Source organism: Muntiacus reevesi, chromosome 13 (genome assembly GCF_963930625.1).
Source record: "Muntiacus reevesi chromosome 13, mMunRee1.1, whole genome shotgun sequence".
In the NCBI taxonomy this organism is placed as follows: Eukaryota; Metazoa; Chordata; class Mammalia; order Artiodactyla; family Cervidae; genus Muntiacus; species Muntiacus reevesi.
The window spans coordinates 41,372,619-41,391,558 of NC_089261.1; the positions used below are offsets into that span (position 1 = coordinate 41,372,619).

The 18,940-nt window shown below is 39.3% G+C and overlaps 1 pseudogene; it reads left to right on the forward strand.

The window, feature by feature from the left end:
* The first annotated feature begins 480 nt into the window (after positions 1-480).
* On the forward strand, positions 481-648 carry LOC136146216 (U2 spliceosomal RNA; annotated as a pseudogene).
* The last annotated feature ends 18,292 nt before the right edge of the window (positions 649-18,940 follow it).

Genomic DNA, 18,940 nt, shown 5'->3' on the forward strand with positions numbered 1-18,940 from the left:
AGCAGCATGGTCATTCATTGTTTATATTTCCAGAGAACTCCAGAAGGAGACCAGCTCCCACAGCTTCAGCCTATTCCTTAGAATGAGTGTGAAGGTTAACTTCTTCTGTCTTCTTAGTCACTTAGTGTACTTCCAAAGCTATTTTAGGTAGAATATAGCCTTAGAGAAGCTATTTAATTGGTGATAAATCTTTTGATTTATTCCCCCATCAAAAACTAATAACTAGCAGCAGGGATACTCATGATGATGGAATTGTTCTGCATCCTGTGATGGCGATCACATGAATCTGCACATGTAATAAAACTGAATAGCACTAGATATACAGACACATACATGCATACAAGTGAGTTCACATAAAACCCATGAATCTAAATCAGGTTGATGAATTATATCAATGTTAATTTCCTGGTTATGATATAGCATAATACAATATATATGCAAGATGTAACCACTGGAGGAAATCAAGTGAAGGAGGTATGGATCGCTTTACCTTATTTCTTAAAATTGCATGTGATATCTGATACGTCCTCTATCCGAGGACAATATATTAAATGGATTTTTGGAGCTGGGAGTTGGAATAGGAGCTTGCTCCGTCCACTCCACGCATCGACCTGGTATTGCAGTACTTCCAGGAACGGTGCACCCCCTCGGGGGAATAAAAAAAAAAAAAAAAAAAAAAAAAAAAAAAAAAAAATTGCATGTGAATCTAAAATTATCTCAAAATAAACAGTTTTTAAAAATCATTAACAGACTGTACATTTCGGAATGTTTTTAATTTCATCACCTAAAAAAAAAAGATTCTTTCAGAAATATTTAAAAGACAAGGAAAATTTGCAATATAGCTGCTAACAATCACCTTGGCTCTGACGCATGATTATGAATGGCCACTACCAGTAAGAGGGGCCCCAAACCCCTTCACAGAGCCAGTACACGTCATTTTTAATTTTCTGATTTTAAAAAGCTAACCTGGTTTTGATTATGTGCCTGATTTTGGCTGCAACAGGATCTCCAGTTGGCTTCTGAGTTTTCCAAGGTAGACTCACCAATCATTCTAATTTCATTTGTGTGTTCATATGTGCCAGGTCACAGCCATGATGGAAGGATATCCACATTAATGTTACACACTCTACTTCTCACAAACACAAACGGTTACAGAAAAGACATATTAGAAGTGGATGTCTCTCTAGGATTTTTTTTTTCATTTATTTTTATTAGTTGGAGGCCAATTACTTTACAATATTGTAGTGGTTTTTGCCATACATTGACATGAATCAGCCATGGATTTACATGTGTTCCCCATCCCGATCCTCCCTCCCACTTCCCTCCCCATCCCATCCCTCTGGGTCTTCCCAGTGCACCAGCCCCAAGCACTTGTCTCATGCATCCAACCTGGGCTGGTGATCTGTTTCACCCTTGATAGTATACTTGTTTCAGTGCTATTCTCTCAGAACATCCCACTCTCACCTTCTCCCACAGAGTCCCAAAGTCTGTTCTGTACATCTGTGTCTCTTTCTGTTTTGGGTATAGGGTTATCATTACCATCTTTTTAAATTCCATATATATGCATTAGTATACTGTATTGGTCTTTATCTATATTAAGATAGAGATGTCCTGATCAGCAGATGCAAACTCCTGTGTATAGACTATATAAACAACAAGGTCCTACTATATAGCACAAGGAACTATATTCAATATACTGTGGTAAATCATAATGGAAAAGAATAAGAAAAAGAATGCAATTTTGGGGTTATTCAGTTGCTAAGTCATGTCCAACACTTGTGACCACATGAACTGAAGCACGCCAGGCTTCCCTGTCCTTCACTATCTCCCATAGTTTGCGCAAACTCTTATCCATTGAGTTGATGATGCCATCCAACCATCTCATCCTCTGTTGCGCCCCCAGCCCACAACCTTGCTCTCAATCCTTCCCAGCATCAGGGTCTTTTCCAATGAGTCATCTCTTCACATCAGGTGGCCAAACTATTGGAGCTTCAGCTTTACTGTCAGTCCTTCCAATGAATAATCAGGGTTGATTTCCTTTAGGACTGACTGGTTTGATCTCCTTGCTGTCCAAGGGACTCTCAAGAGGCTTCTCCAGTACCACAGTATGAAGGCATCAGTTCTTCAGCACTCAGCCATTTTTATTATCCAATTCTCACATCTGTACATGACTACTGAAAAAAACATAGCTTTGACTATACAGACTTTTGTTGGCAAAGTATTGTCTCTGCTTTTTAATATGCTGTTCAGGTTTGTCATAGCCTTTCTTCCAAGAAGCAAGCACCTTTTAATTTCAAGGCTGCAGTCACCATCCACAGTATGTATATATATTATAACTGAATCATTTTCTATACAGCAGAAATTCACACATCATTAACCAACTATTCTTTAATAAAACATTTTTTAAAAGAGACATATATTCTAAGTTTTTCTCTTGCAATTTTCCAAAACTAACAATTGTGGTCTATATGATATAAATAGGAAAAATTGATGAGTTCAACTAAAAAAAAATGAAGATGTCAACTAAATTTTCTAGCATTTCAGTTAGATCCCAGTAATACTCTAAAATGAAATTGCTTCAGAAAATTTTATATCCTAGTTTCTGCCATCCTGTCTCTACTATCTCCAAAGTTCTGTAAATTAAAGAGACAATATCATTTCATCTTCAAACTTGAAACATAAGGAAGCTTAATTTCCTTAAAAGTAATCTCCCCTTCTAAAAATCTGGACACTTTTCAAAAGCAGGGTTGTGAAGATTTGGCTTCAAACTTCTCAACATGTTAACCAGACTTCTTCAGTTAGAACTGTCTAGGACTAAAAGAAAAATAAATGTGGGATGTGCCTAAATTTTTTACAAAATCATGCATTCATGCCAGAAAACAGCACAGAACTACAAATTCAAGCAAACTAACCAGCACTTACAGCTACAAGAGGGCTAGCAATTTTTTTTTTTCAAATACATTCCATAGATAAAGTGATCTAAACAGGCACTTACACAGAGTACCAATTCTGATATAAGAAGAAAAAGAATGAGGCTGGAATATAGGTCATTGTTTTCTTCAGTGGGGTCTATTTCCAGATACCATTTTCCTCCCTTGCTCAAAATAGCCATTATGATTCCAGAAATAATAATTACTAATACATTGAGTCCCAGGCTCTGCCTTCTCCAGTGATAACTTTCAAGTAAGGACCCTCTTATCCACACACCCTGAAGTTCTATGTAAGAGTAAAAGCCACAATAGTACTTCAAACACTATAAACATCTAAGATAAAAAGTATCATATCATTAAATTTCTATAACATGAATTAGAGGGAAAGTTATACAAATTACTGAAAAACCTAAAATATGACTATTTTAAGTTAAATATTGCTACTTTTATTCATATAAAACTTACATTTTCATTAGTTTACACGCATGTACATGCACACAGAAAAATATATTAAGCAGACAATATAAAAAATCCTTAGCCAATTCCTAGCAACTTTTTTTTTTGTGGTCATTCTAAATTGCTTAGACATCATATCAAATGCCTGATTTAACATTGCAGAATATGTACAAACTAAAATCATAATCTGCCTTAATAACTTCACAGAGATGATTTTATATTACCATAACGGTTCATTCTGATTGTTGCCTTTATATCAACGGAAAGCATGCACTGGATAAACTAGAGAAGTATTTGCAAGGAAAAATATGAAAACATTTTGATCCCTTAAGTAGTTTTAATATTTCTTTCAGTGATTTTGTATACGCTAGTAGTTTGGAAAACTATTTATTTAATAGGACTTCCTCCTACATAGGAAGCCTATTTCCACTCTCACTCCATCCAAACTTATAATCACAACAATGAGGTTTGACTGCAGTCTAAACAGTATAATAATGCTGATTTTTCCCATCATTTCCATCACCTGGAGCATTAAAGAAAAGCGCTTGGTTTCCTATCTTCGTTTCCTGAAGAGGTTCAGAGACAGTGCATTCTAATGCTAGGCATGGATCAGCAAAAACTGGCTCATCTCCAGCCTCATTCAGAGAGATGCACAAGAAGGTGTTGTCAACATCTGCCTACAAGATGGCTTGTTTGGAAAGGGTTAAAGGCAAGCTCTGGGTCTCTTGTCACCATTCCCAGCATTTGCATCAGCCTTGGGAAGTGATGTCACACACCTGCAATGCACATGCAAACTGTAAACACATCACCAACATTGACTCTGAGTCTCCCACTCCAAATCATGACCAGCTGCCGCACACTGAGTTCCTCCACCACCAAACTGGCCAGTCTGTGAAAACACGGAAGGTCCTATGCTAACAGCAGTTAAGTAGATTGAAGTTTTATACCATCAAACTGTGTATAGTTTTGCTTTTATTGATTACTTCTTGCCATTTCTAGAATCATGGAGAGGGAACTGGAATAAATCTTAAAGCTTATGTAAACCAGTACTCTCACTTCAGACTCGGGGTAACTCATCTCAGCCACCGTCCCTGACCTCAGGTGCGGGGTAACAGAAGCAGAAGATATTAAGAAGAGTTGGCAAGAATACACAGAAGAACTGTACAAAAAAGATCTTCACGACCCAGATAATCATGATGGTGTGATCACTCACCTACAGCCAGACATCCTGGAACGTGAAGTCAAGTGGACCTTAGGAAGCATCACGATGAACAAAGTTAATGGAGGTGATGGAATTTCAGTTGAGCTATTTCAAATCATGAAAGATGACACTGTAAAAGTGATGCACTCAATCTGTCAGCAAATATGTAAAACTCAGCAGTGGCCACAGGACTGGAAAAGGCCAGTTTTCATTCTAATCCCAAAGAAAGGCAATGCCAAATAATGCTTAAACTACCACACAATTGCACTCATCTCACACGCTAGTAAAGTAATGCTCAAAATTCTCCAAGCCAAGCTTCAGCAATACGTGAACTGTGAATTTAGAGATGTTCAAGCTGGTTTTAGAAAAGGCAGAGGAACCACAGATCAAATTGCCAACATGGGCTGGATCATCGAAAAACCAAGAGAGTACCAAAAAACCATCTATTTCTGCTTTATTGACTATGTCAAAGCCTTTGACGTGTGGATCACAATAAACTGTGGAAAATTCTGAAAGAGATGGGCATACCAGACCACCTGACCTGCCTCTTGAGAAACCTGTGTTCAGGTCAGGAAGCAACAGTTAGAACTGGACATTAAACAACAGACTGGTTCCAAATAGGAAAAGGAGTACATCAAGGCTGTATATTATCACCCTGCTTATTTAACTTATATGCAGAGTACATCATGAGAAATGCTGGGCTGGAGGAAGCACAACCTGAATCAAGATTGCCAGGAGAAATGTCAATAACATCAGATATGCAGATGACAGCACCCTTATGGCAGAGAGTGAAGAAGAACTAAAGAACCTCTTGATGAAAGTGAAAGAGGAGAGTGAAAAAGTTGGCTTAAAGCTCAACATTCAGAAAACTAAGATCTTGGCATCCGGTCCCATCACTTCATGGCAAATAGATGGGGAAACAGTGGAAACAGTGGCTGACTTTATTTTTCTTGGCTCCAAAATCACTGCAGATGGTGACCATAGCCCTGAAATTAAAAGACACTTACTCCTTGGAAGGGAAGTTATGACCAACCTAGACAGCATATTAAAAAGCAGAGACATTAGTTTGCCAACAAAGGTCTGTCTAGTCAAGGCTATGGTTTTTCCAGTGGTCATGTATGGATGTGAGAGTAGGACTATAAAGAAAGCCAAGCCCTGAAGAATTGATGCTTTTGAACTGTGGTGTTGGAGAAGTCTCTTGAGAGTCCCTTGGACTGCAAGGAGATCCAACCAGTCCATCCTAAAGGAGATGAGTCCTGGGTGTTCACTGGAAGGACTGATGTTGAAGCTGAAACTCCAAAACTTTGACCACCTGATGTGAAGAGCTGACTCACTGGAAAAGACCCTGATGCTGGGAAAGTTTGAGGGCAGGAGGAGAAGGGGACAACAGAGGATGAGATGGTCAGATGGCATCATTGATTCGATGGACAATAGTTAAGGTGGACTCTGAGAGTTGGTGATGGACAGGGAGGCCTGGCGGGCTGTGGTTCAAAGGGGTCATAAAGAGTCAGACACGACTGAGCGACTGAACTCTACTGAACTCTCATTTCACAAATAATTAAATCATACCTCTAAAATAGCTTTCACTGATTGTTCCTGTATCATTCTTCTCATCAGACTAAGAATGGGGACTGGGATTTAAAGTACTTTTTCTATCACTAGAGCTTAATCCCCAGCAGATATTCAAATTTGATAAACAAATGGATGGAAAGATGAGTGACTTCTTAGAAATGATTTCACAGAGCTACGTTGGAAGACTTGGTCAATTTACTTAATTTTTCTAAAGCCAAGTTTTGAGTAATAAATGGGAATAATTAATAGCATCTTCCTCAAAGGATCATTGCGTGGATTTCTTGAGATAATGCTATTCCAAAGTTCCATACACAGGCAGAAACGTAAAATGAACTCTGTAAATATTAGCTTGCTGTTAATTTCTTAATGGTAGTAGTATTGTGCATGTGCAGTTGCTCACTCATATCTGACTCTTTGCAACCTTATAGACTGTCGCTCACAAGGCTCATCTATCCATGAGACTTTCCAGGCAAGTATACTGGAGTGGGCTGCCATGTCCTCCCTCAGGGGATCTTCCCGACCCAGTGATGGAACCTGTGTCTCCTGCATCTCCTACATCAACAGGCAAAGTCTTTACCACTAAGCCACCTGGGAAGCACCAATGGCAGTATATTACCCTGCATTACTCCTTGTTACTATCACTTGGTTCATCCTATCTGTGTGTCAAGGGCTTTATCTCATGACTTACAGTCTTTCTTTTCCTCAATCTACCATCAGTCAGGGGTGACATCAACATCCCCATGAGTAACTCATAAAGCCCTTTCTTCACACTTTACTGATCTTTTCATCTCCAATAACTTCTACTTTTATTCTTTCAGCTATATATGTCCTATAAGCATACAATACACATTCTGTCTAGAATCAGTCTACTAGACAGAAATGTTAGTTCCATCAATAGTTATGACTATGTTACCAGCTACTCATTTTTAGGTTCTCTATAAACGTAAGTTACCTTATTTGATAAATGGGATTATAAAGGTACTTACTCTACAGTGCTTTGTATACAGTAATACTCTATTGCTAGTTCCTATTACTCTTATACCCCAAACCACACCACCTCTGAAATACAGAACCCCAACACATATGTATAATATTGGAAATTTAAGTTATTCCACCTCTTTGCAGTCAAAGATGAAGAAGCTCTATACAGTCAGTAAAAAAAAAAAGACGGGGAGCTGACCATGGCTCAGATCATGAACTCCTTATTGCCAAATTCAGACTTACATTGAAAAAAGTGGGGAAAACCACTAGACCATTCAGGTATGACCTAAATCACATCTTTAACGATTATACAGTGGAAATGAGAAATAGATTTAAGCGACTAGATCTGATAGACAGAGTGCCTGATGAACTATGGACAGAGGTTCGTAACACTGTAAAGGAAACAGGGATCAAGACCATCCCCAAGAAAAATAAATGCAAAAAAGCAAAATGGCTGTCTGAGGAGGCCTTACAAATAGCTGTGAAGAGAAGAGAAGCAAAAAGCAAAGGAGAAAAGGAAAGAGATACCCATTTGAATGCAAAGTTCCAAAGAATAGCAAGGAGAGATAAGAAAGACTTCCTCAGTGATCAGTGCAAAGAAATAGAGGAAAACAATAGACTGGGAAAGACTGGAGAAGGAAATGGTAACCCATTCCAATATTCTTGCCTGGAGAATCCCAGGGAAGGGGAAGCCTGGTGAGCTACCGTCTATGGGGTCGCACAGAGTCGGATACGACTGAAGTGACTTAGCAGCAGCAGAGATCTCTTGAAGAAAATTCGAGATACCAAGGGAACATATCATGCAAAGATGGGCTCAAAAAAGGATAGAAATAGTATAGACTTAACAGAAGCAGAAGATATTAAGAAGAGGTGGCAAGAATACACAGAAGAACTGTACAAAAAACATCTTCACCACCCAGATTATTACGATGATGTGATCACTCACCTAGAGCCAGACATCCTGGAACGTGAAGTCAAGTAGGCCTTAGAAAGCATCACTATGAACAAAGCTAGTGGAGGTGATGGAATTCCAGTTGAGCTATTTCAAATCCTAAAAGATGATGCTGTGAAAGTGATGCACTCAATATGTCTTAGCAAATTTGGAAAACTCAGCAGTGGCCACAGGACTAGAAAAGGTCAGTTTTCATTCCAATCCCAAAGAAAGGCAATCCCAAAGAATGCTTAAACTACCAAACAATTGCACTCATCTCACATGCTAGTAAAGTAATGCTCAAAATTCTCCAAGCCAGGCTTCAGCAATACGTGAACCATGAACTTCCAGATGTTCAAGCTGGTTTTTGAAAAGGCGGAAGAACCAGAGATAACCAGAGGAACCAGAGATGATCTGCTGGGTCATCAAAACACCAAGAGAGTACCAGAAAAACATCTATTTCTACTTTATTGATTATGCCAAAGCCTTTGACTGTGTGGATCACAATAAACTGTGGAAAATTCTGAAAGTGATGAGAATACCGGACCACCTGACCTGCCTCTTGAGAAATCTGCATGCAGGTTAGGAAGCAACAGTTAGAACTGGACATTAAATAACAGACTGGTTCCAAATAGGAAAAGGAGTATGTTAAGGCTGTATATTATCACCCTGCTTATTTAACTTATATGCAGAGTACATCATGAGAAACACTGGGCTGGAAGAAGCACAAGCTGGAATCAAGATTGCAGGGAGAAATCTCAATAATCTCAGATATACAGATGACACCACACTTATGGCAGAGAGTGAAGAAGAACTAAAGAGCCTCTTGATGAAAGTGAAAGAGGAGAGTGAAAAAGTTGGCTTAAAGCTCAACATTCAGAAAACTAAGACCATGGCATCCAGTCCTATCACTTCATGGCAAATAGATGGGGAAACAGTGGAAACAGTGGCTGACTTTATTTTTCTGGGCTCCAAAATCACTGCAGATGGTGACCACAGCCATGAAATTAAAAGACACTCCTTGGAAGGAAAATTATGACCAACCTAGACAGCATATTAAAAAGCAGAGAAATTACTTTGCCAACAAAGGTCCATCTAGTCAGGGCTATGGATTTTCCACTAGTCATGCATGCATGTGAGATTTGGACTATAAAGAAAGCTGAGTGCCGAAGAATTGGTGCTTTTGAACTGTGGTGTTGGAGAAGACTCTTGAGAATCCCTTGGACTACAAGGAGATCCAACCAGTCCATCCTAAAGGAGATCAGTCCTGGGTGTTCATTGGAAGGACTGATGTGGAAGCTGAAACTCCAATACTTTGGCCACCTGATTCGAAGAGCTGACTCACATGAAAAGACCCTGATGCTGGGAAAGTTTGAGGGTAGGAGGAGAAGGGGATGAATGAGGATGAGATGGTTCGATGGCATCACCAACTCAATGGCCATGAGTTTGGGTAAACTCCGGGAGTTGGTGATGGACAGGGAGGCCTGGCATGCTGCGGTTCATGGGGTCCCAAAGAGTCGGACACGACTGATCAACTGTACTGAACTGAACTGAACCTCTTTTACTATTATAAATAGCAGAAAATATATTTGAAATAAAAGGGGGGGAAAGTAGGGCAAGCAGAAGTTTTTAAATAGAATAAGAGCTTCAAAACAAACATAATCATTGGGTATCCAAAAATAACAATGATTGTAATAGTTTTACATTAACTGACAATATATATAGTGTACCGAAAGTAACACCTAGTCCAAAAGTATACCAATATATCTGCATTATATGAATTATGAATGCCTACTATGTCTGGACAGGTTTCCCTGGTGGCTCAGCGGTAAAAAATCTGCCTGCCAATACAAGAGGTGCCAGAGACATGGGTTCTAGCCCTAGGTCAGGAAGATCCCCTGGAGTAGGAAATGGCAACCCACTCAAGTATTCTTGCATGGGAAATCCGATGGACAGAGAAGCCTAGTGAGGCTACAGTCCAGTGGCTCGCAAAGGGTCAGATACAACTTAATGACTAAACAACAGCAACAAATACAGGTGAGGAAACTGAGGGTTCAGAGAAACTCAGTAACTCACCCAAGTTACACATCTGGCATATTGCAGAGCTAGAATTCAAATCCACAGACAAAAGGCCAAACTGACTGGTCATGCATGGTGGAGCTGGAGTTTAGAGCCAGTAATTTTGATACCAGAACTGTGCTCTTTATTACTTGGTCTCTCTCTAAATTACTAACACCCCAGAATACAGTGACAGTAACTTTAAAAATATACACATACATCACATACATTTGTTCAGGGCTTCCATATTAGCTCAGATAGTAAAGATATGCACAAAATACAGGAGACCCAGGTTTGATCCCTGGGTCAGAAAGATCCCCTGGAGAAGGGAATGGCAACCCACTCCAGTGTTCTTTCCTGGGAAATCCCATTGACAGAGGAGCCTGGTGGGCTACAGTCCATGGGGTCGCAGAGTCAGACACAACTGAGTGACTAACACTTTCACTTTCACTCACATTTTTTCAATCAAATTTTCATATCAAACTATTTCATTTCAATCAATTTGACCTTGGCTAAAATCTACATTGTTTTAAGCCCGATGAGCCCTGCCCTTCATGGCCAGTGTTAAAGTTCATATGCAGGGTCCTGTCAGGTTTTCCAGGCCGTGCACGCATGGAGACTAGACCCTGAATCTCAGCATGTCTTTCCTGTTTTCCAGAATTTTTCACTTCGCCAATGGACGAACACTTGTAGCCAGCATAACTGAGCAAGTGCAATGGGAACATGTGTTTCTCCGGGTTCCATTCTGCCTCCATTGAGTCAGTTTACTTTCAAAACAAAGATTAGCCTGGTGACAACAGGTTTTCCTGCCACCATGGGGTAGAGACCTGGGCTACTATACAAGGTCCATCTTATAAATAATCAACTTCAAAGTCAACCTTTCTAGAGTTTCTCTGAAGCGGTGGCCTCCAGGAACATCCTTTCTACAGCCATCTGGGCACTCATGTTTTCGGTTCACCTCCTGAGTTCTCACCAGGGCTACAAAGTAAAGGAAGTAATAATTCTTCTCTGGGCACCACTCTTCCTAAAGCAGAGCCACCTGAATAGTTCTATATGCACGCTCAGATCAAAGTAACAGTTTCCTGCCAGGTCACAAGTCTATCAGCTGAGGCGTGTGTTAGGCTCTGGAGTGAGTAGTCAGGCAATGTATGAGTAAAGGCAGCAATTCAGTAGTGCTATTTGTGGTCTTCCGGTTTTCTGGGGCAGGAATTCAAGAGTTAAGATAAAGAGGGGGAAATAGCATCAGCCTGTAATTTAGCAGCAACCCTTCATGATAATCTTATTGAACATACTGTCATTCTTCATCAAGTTTTTCCTCCATTTCAGAACAATACTGTCACCATGGGCTTCCCTGGCAGCTGGACAGTAGAGAATACACCTGCCAGTGCAGAAGACACAGGAAACATGCCTTCAATCCCTGGGGTGGGAAGATCCCGTGGAGAAGGAAAAGGTAACCCACTCCAGTGCTCTTGCCTGGAAAGTGCCATGGACAGAAAATCCTGGCAGGTTACAGTCCATTGGGTTGCAAAAAGTCAGACACAACTGAGTACACAGACACACACACATTCTATGTGATCTACAGTCTATACCTCTCAAAAACATAGACATTCTTTTACATAATTATATATTCTTGCCTGAGAAATTCCATAGACAGAAGAGCCTGGCAGGGTACAGTCCCTGGGGTCACAAAAGGGTCAGACACGACTTAGTGACTAAACAACAATATCCTTATACTGGGGAAATAATAAGCAAAATATTTCTTCTCAAAGTTTTTTCTCAACAAATACAGGTCATAAAGAAGAAAAGACACCTCCTATATATGACAGATTACTCTCACCTATAAATCAGTTAAGAGAAAAAAAATAAAGATTCAGTTTTAAATTTCTAAGCATGATGGTGAAAATGACATCAAAGGAACTAAAAGTATTTACACCAATTATTGAATGAAATTTGTCTTTAGATACATCAGGAAGTGCTGTAACTTCTTTACAAATAGGATTATCAGCCCACAAGCTTGGCTAGCAATAAAATGTCACCAGAATCAAATCAACTTTATCAATGATACCCACATCTTGTACTTTCTTACCCTAACTCATTCAGTCTTAAGTCTCTTACCCCTTGGATACATGTTTCTCCTCAGTGTTTGAGGAAATTTGGGGTGCTTGGCCTAATGAACAGACATCACAAAAGGAATAAAGGGATAAAGAATATGTAAAGTAATGAAAATTACTATGATTTTCAAGGTGACACAGAGCTAATAATTCTAGATATTTGTTCTTCACCACAATATTTCAATGTACTGAATTATATTTCATACTGTATATAAAATAAGAATTTTTGTCATTAGTATTTTTGAGCAACCTTTTTGTTTTTGGTTTTCTCATCTGTTGTTTCGTCACTCAGTCATGTTCAACTCCTTGCGACACCATGGACTGCAGCATGCCAGGCCTCTATGTCCTTCACCATCTCCTGGAGCTTGCTCAAACTCATGTCCATTGAGTCAGTGATGCCATTCAACCATCTCATCCTCTGTCATCCCCTTCTCCTCCTGCCTTCAATTTTTCCCAGCATCAGGGTCTCCTCTAATGGGTTGGCTCATCACAACAGGTGGCCAAAGTATTGGAGCTTCAGCTTCAGCATCAGTCCTTCCAATAAGTATTCAGGGTTAATTGCCTTTAGGACTGACTGGTTTGATCTCCTTGTAGTCCAAGGGACTCTCAAGAGTCTTCTCTAACACCACAGTTCAAAACATCGATTCTTTGGCACTCACCCTTCTTTATGGTCCAGCTTTCACATCCACACGTGACTACTGGAAAAACCATAGCTTTGACTATACACACCTTTGTTGTCAAAGGAGCATCTCTGCTTTTTAATATGCTATCTAGGTTTGCATTGCTTTTCTTCCAAGGAACAAGTGTGTTTTAATTTCATGCCTGCAGTCACCATCTGCAGTGATTTTGGAGCACAAGAAAATAAAGTCTCTCACTCTTTCCATTGTTTCCCCATCTATTTGCCATGAAGTGAAGCAACTGGATGCTCATCTGTCAAATAAGACAATTGGTCAACTGATTTCAAAAATCACCCAGCTCTCTGAGAGATCTTCAATAAATTTATCTTGATTTTACCTTAGCTCAACTTAACCCAAAATCTGGAGTATTTGGAATCAAGTGCTAAACCAAACTAAATCAAACTTTCCTCAGGTATTACACAAAAACATTGGAGATAATGGGATATTAAAACATCAGTGTAATTCTTTCTTCAGAATAATGTTTGCTTCATGGAGAATGACTGCCAATAATTAAAAAGAAACTAGGTTCTGCCAGTTCTCAATCTTTGAATGTTTGAGGAGATAACTCTTATCACTACCAAATTTAAAACCCAGCTCTGTCAGTCAATATTAAAGGCTCACCCACAACAGGAAGTTGAAATACACACACACAAACATATGCATACACACAAAGTCCTTCTGCCTTGTCACTAAACAAATAGAAAAATTCATTCAATCTTTATATTCTTTATAATACCTTGCTTAACAGAGCACAGCGCAAAAAATCATGCCTCAGCATCAACTTCTAACAGTGCTTGTTATACACAGCCCAAGGCACATATTCAGATAAAGAATATTTCACAAACTTCCTGAGTTGAATGTTCTCCTTTTGACTCTTCTAGGTTAGTCACCATTTCTAATTCTTCTCAGTCCACGTATCTGCTAGAGCACAACACAAAACCACAGAGATGTCCAAAAAAAAAAAGTGCTGGAAAAAAGAACAGTAAAGTCCCAGCTGCATGTATGAAAGAAAAAACATGTGTATAATAGTGCTTCCAAGCATATATCAATAAAAAAATTTATCCTCAATTCGTAATATTTAGAGTCCAAAGGAATTAAAGACTGAGAATTAAAATAATGCATCAATTACAGAGCAAAAATGCATCATGTTTTTAACATTTGAACTTTTTATTCCATATTGGGGTATAGCCAATTAACAAACAATTCTGTGATGGTCTCAGATGAACAACAAAGGGACTCAGCCATACATATACATGTATCTATTCTCCACCAAATGACCCTCCCATCCAGGCTGCAACATAACTTTGAGCAGAGTTCTATGAATACACATCATTTTTGCCTCAGCCTGTCATCTGTGGTGAATCACATGTTTTAGTTTAACCCAATTAAGCATAAAAATGAAATAATTCAGAAAATCATACGACAGCAATAGTCTCCTGATCCCTTAACTATTATTAGGAAACATGACCTTTTGCTGCTCCTACACAATTGTCCTAACAATTTTCAGAAAGTATTTCTACTCAGCTCTTACATGTAAAAAGTTAAATATTGAAGTCTCTAAAATAGTATCTTAGAAACAGTTCTGTTCAGTCGCTCAGTCATGTCTGATTCTTTGCGACCCGAGGAACTGTAGCGCTCCAGTCCTCCCTGTCCATCACCAGCTCCCAGACTTCACCCAGACCCATGTCCATTGAGTCAGTGATGCCATCCAACCATCTCATCCTCTGTCATCCCCTTCTCCTCTTGCCCTCAAAGTTTTCCAGCATCAGGGTCTTTTCAAATGAGTCAGCTCTTCGCATCAGGAGGCCACAGTACTGGAGTTTCAGCTTCCACATCAGTCCTTCCAATGAATACCCAGGACTGATCTCCTTTAGGATGGACTGGATGGATCTCCTTGCAGTCCAAGGGACTCTCAAGAGTCCTCTCCAACACCACACTTCAAAAGCATCAATTCTTCAGTGCTCAGCTTTATAGTCCAACTCTGACATCCATACATGACCACTGGAAAAACCATAGCCTTGACTAGATGACCTTTGTTGACAAAGTAATTTCTCTGCTTTTTAATATGCTGTCTAGGTTGGTCATAACTTCCCTTCCAAGGAGTAAGCATCTTTTAATTTCATGGCTGCAATTACCATATGCAGTGATTTTGGAACCCCCCAAAATAAAGTATTTTTATATGTAAACAGTATGTATGGAAAATAATTTACATTTATATTAATAGGCAATCAACAGCCAGATACATATGGTCTTCTATATATAGTAAGAACTAATCTTTACCTCTTTAATATTTCATGATCTATATACTTTTCTTTCTCCTCACATCCACTTTAACTTCATTTAATCTTCACTGCAACGTGGCAAAGTAAGTATTGTTATTTTCAGTTTATCACCAAGAAAAAAGAAAATTAAGTAGGGAGGTTAAGTAACTTATTGAAAGTCTCACTACTGCTACATGACAGTAACCAAACATAAACAAGTATGGCTCTAACACAGAGTACGTGCTTAGCTGCTCAGTCGTGTCCGACCCCCCACAACCCCACGGACTGTGCACACCAGGCTCCTCTGTCCATGGGATTTTTCAGGTGAGAATACTGGAGTGGCTTGTCATTTCCTTCTCCATCTAACACAGAGTAGATTACATTAAACAACAACAACATAAAAGCAACCAAACAGTAAGTCACCTAAGGATCCCCAATATCTAAAAAAATTAACTTGATCCCACATTGCCAGAACTCATACCTTTAGGCTGCCTAGTGCCAAGGCTTATATCATAGGAAATGCTATTAAATGGCCTCTATGAGTTCCAGATTGAAAATAAATATAGGCAAACAATATAAGCCATCAACAACAACCTTGTCTTCCAAAGAAATCTGTGGTGTACAACAGATGCTTAAAAACTTTTATCCAAAAGTGTGACGTTCAATGTCTCTCAAAACTTTATTTTTACTATTTAACAATTTTTTTTCCAAAATATTAAGTTTCACTTAATCTAAAGTTTGGAAATAAGGTGACACATTTTTCTTAATATCCTACCTTTTGTTGTTTGCTCTTTTTTCCTATCTTCAAATTGCCTATTTTTCACTGCTTTATATGTACTAACCATTCAATATCACCAAAAACTAGTAGGTTCTACATATCAGAAAACATGAATCTCTAAGTTTAAAGATTTCACTATATGGTAAGAGTAGGGAAGCAAAATATACATACCTTTGAAACTACCATGTTTTTACATATGACTGTTATGTTTCCATGATCCTTTGTGAGTAGCAGTATTAGCTACTAATTATTGAGTGCCTATTTTATGTCAGAAACTATATGAGTATTTTCTGTATCTGATCTCATTTTACTCCAGCTACAAGCTTTTCAGCTATTATCATAAAGAAAGAAAACAATCTCAGAAGGGTTTAATAACTTGATCAAACTGCTACAATTACCTAATGAACGTCTCTAACTCAACTCTGTCTGACTTTACTTACTTCAACCACCAAAGTCAGATAAGGCCCAGGTTCAAATCCCAGAACTTTCACCAAAGCAGCACTAAAATTGCTTGGAAAGGCAATAAATTTTAACTTAAAAAGCTTGCTATACTGAGAATGAGTGTGGCCTGTTCAGAGACACTCTAAAAATATGCATGTGCTGGAGCAGAGTCTTCTTATTGGAAGGTGCCTGCTCATTCCCTAAAGTACAGTTAGAGGAAGGTTGAGAGAAGATGGTACCAAACTGGATTCATGCCAACTATGGACACCATATGTAGGAAATCACCCTTCAATACAGTTATTATGTAATTGCCAGAATGACAGAATTACCACACTCTACACTGCCTCAGATATGCAGATGACACCAACCTTATGGCAGAAAGTGAAGAGGAACTAAAAAGCCTCTTGATGAAAGTGAAAAAGGAGAGTGAAAAAGTTGGCTTAAAGCTCAACATTCAGAAAACTAAGATCATGGCATCTGGTTCCATCACTTCATGGCAAATAGATGGGGAAACAGTGAAAACAGTGTTAGACTTTATTTTTTCAGGCTCCAAAATCACTGCAGATGGTGATTGCAGCCATGAAATTAAAAGACACTTACTCCTTGCATTCTTAAAAAACTGGAAATAGAACTGCTATATGACCCAGCAATACCACTTCTGGGCATACACACCGAGGAAACCAGATCTGAAAGAGACATGTGCACCCCAATGTTCATCGCAGCACTGTTTATAATAGCCAGGACATGGAAGCAACCTAGATGCCCATCAGCAGATGAATGGATAAGGAAGCTGTGGTACATATACACCATGGAATATTACTCAGCCATTAAAAAGAATTCATTTGAATCAGTTCTAATGAGATGGATGAAACTGGAGCCCATTATACAGAGTGAAGTAAGCCAGAAAGATAAAGAACACTACAGCATACTAATACATATATATGGAATTTAGAAAGATGGTAATGATAACCCTATACGCAAAACAGAAAAAGAGACACAGATGTACAGAACAGACTTTTGGACTCTGTGGGAGAAGGCGAGGGTGGGATGTTTCGAGAGAACAGCATGTATATTATCTATAGTGAAACAGTTCACCAGCCCAGGTGGGATGCATGAGACAAGTGCTCGGGCCTGGTGCACTGGGAAGACCCAGAGGAATCGGGTGGAGAGGGAGGTGGGAGGGGGGATCGGGATGGGGAACACATGTAACTCCATGGCTGATTCATGTCAATGTATGACAAACCCACTGCAATGTTGGGAAGTAATTAGCCTCCAACTAATAAAAATAAATGAAAAAAAATAAATAAATAAAAGACACTTACTCCTTGGAAGGAAAGTTATGACCAACCTAGATAGCATATTAAAAAGCAGAGACATTACTTTGCCAACAAAGGTTCGTCTAGTCAAGGCTATGGTTTTTCCAGTGGTCATGTATGGATGTGAGAGTTGGACTGTGAAGAAAGTTGAGCGTCTAAAAATTGATGCTTTTGAACTGTGGTGTTGGAGAAGACTCTTGAGAGTCCCCTGGACTGCAAGGAGATCCAACCAGTCCATCCTAAAGGAGATCAGTCCTGGGTGTTCATTGGAAGGACTGATGCTGAAGCTGAAACTCCAATGCTTTGGCCACCTCATGCAAAGAGTTGACTCAGTGGAAAAGACCCTGATGCTGGGAGGAATTGGGGGCAGGAGGAGAAGGGGCTGACAGAGGATGAGATGGCTGGATGGCATCATGGACATGAGTCGATGGACATGAGTTTGAGTAAACTCTGGGAGCTTGTGATGGACAGGGAGACCTAGCGAGCTGCGAATCATGGGGTCGAAAAGAGTCGGACACGACTGAGCAACTGAACTGAACTGAAAGTGCAAACTTCACTAGTGAAGAATACTTGAAATTTTATTCAAACAGAGAATGGGCTTTTTCCTTTAAGTCCATGAAGGTTTTGTCCATTCGGTAGCTCACAACATCCTCTGTAGAGTCACTGAATTTTAAAGGAAACAATAAAGCTATAACCATCAGTTAAAAATGGCTGATGTCCCATCCTGAAACTCTGCTAATTAAAACTGCATGTCCAGAGAATCTATATTTGTCCCAGTGGATGACCACAATGACCTTTCAAGTCTGGGGATTTGGTAATACATCTTGGGTTGGGCCATACTGGAAAGTATGAGTGATGACTCCAGACAAGAACTGATTTGTCTAATTCAGAATGTCAGAATGTTAATACCATCTGTTATTCACCGCGTTATCTTACATTCTCTTCCTAAGATTTCAGTAAGTTACTTACAATATATATGTACCCAGACTCAGTTTTGTTTTGTTTTGTTTTTTGCAGTATCTTCTGAAGACAGGATGGACAGTGGAAGAACAGGTTACTGATGTTAGAGTCTATGTTCACCGGCAGAAACAGAAAAGTTTACATAGCACCTACACAGATGGTAGTTCAAACCAGCTATTTTCTGTCTTTCCAAACTGTTAAAAGCATTCCATTTTCTACTTTCAATTAACTGAGGTTAATTGAAATGATTGATATTCTCAAGCAAAG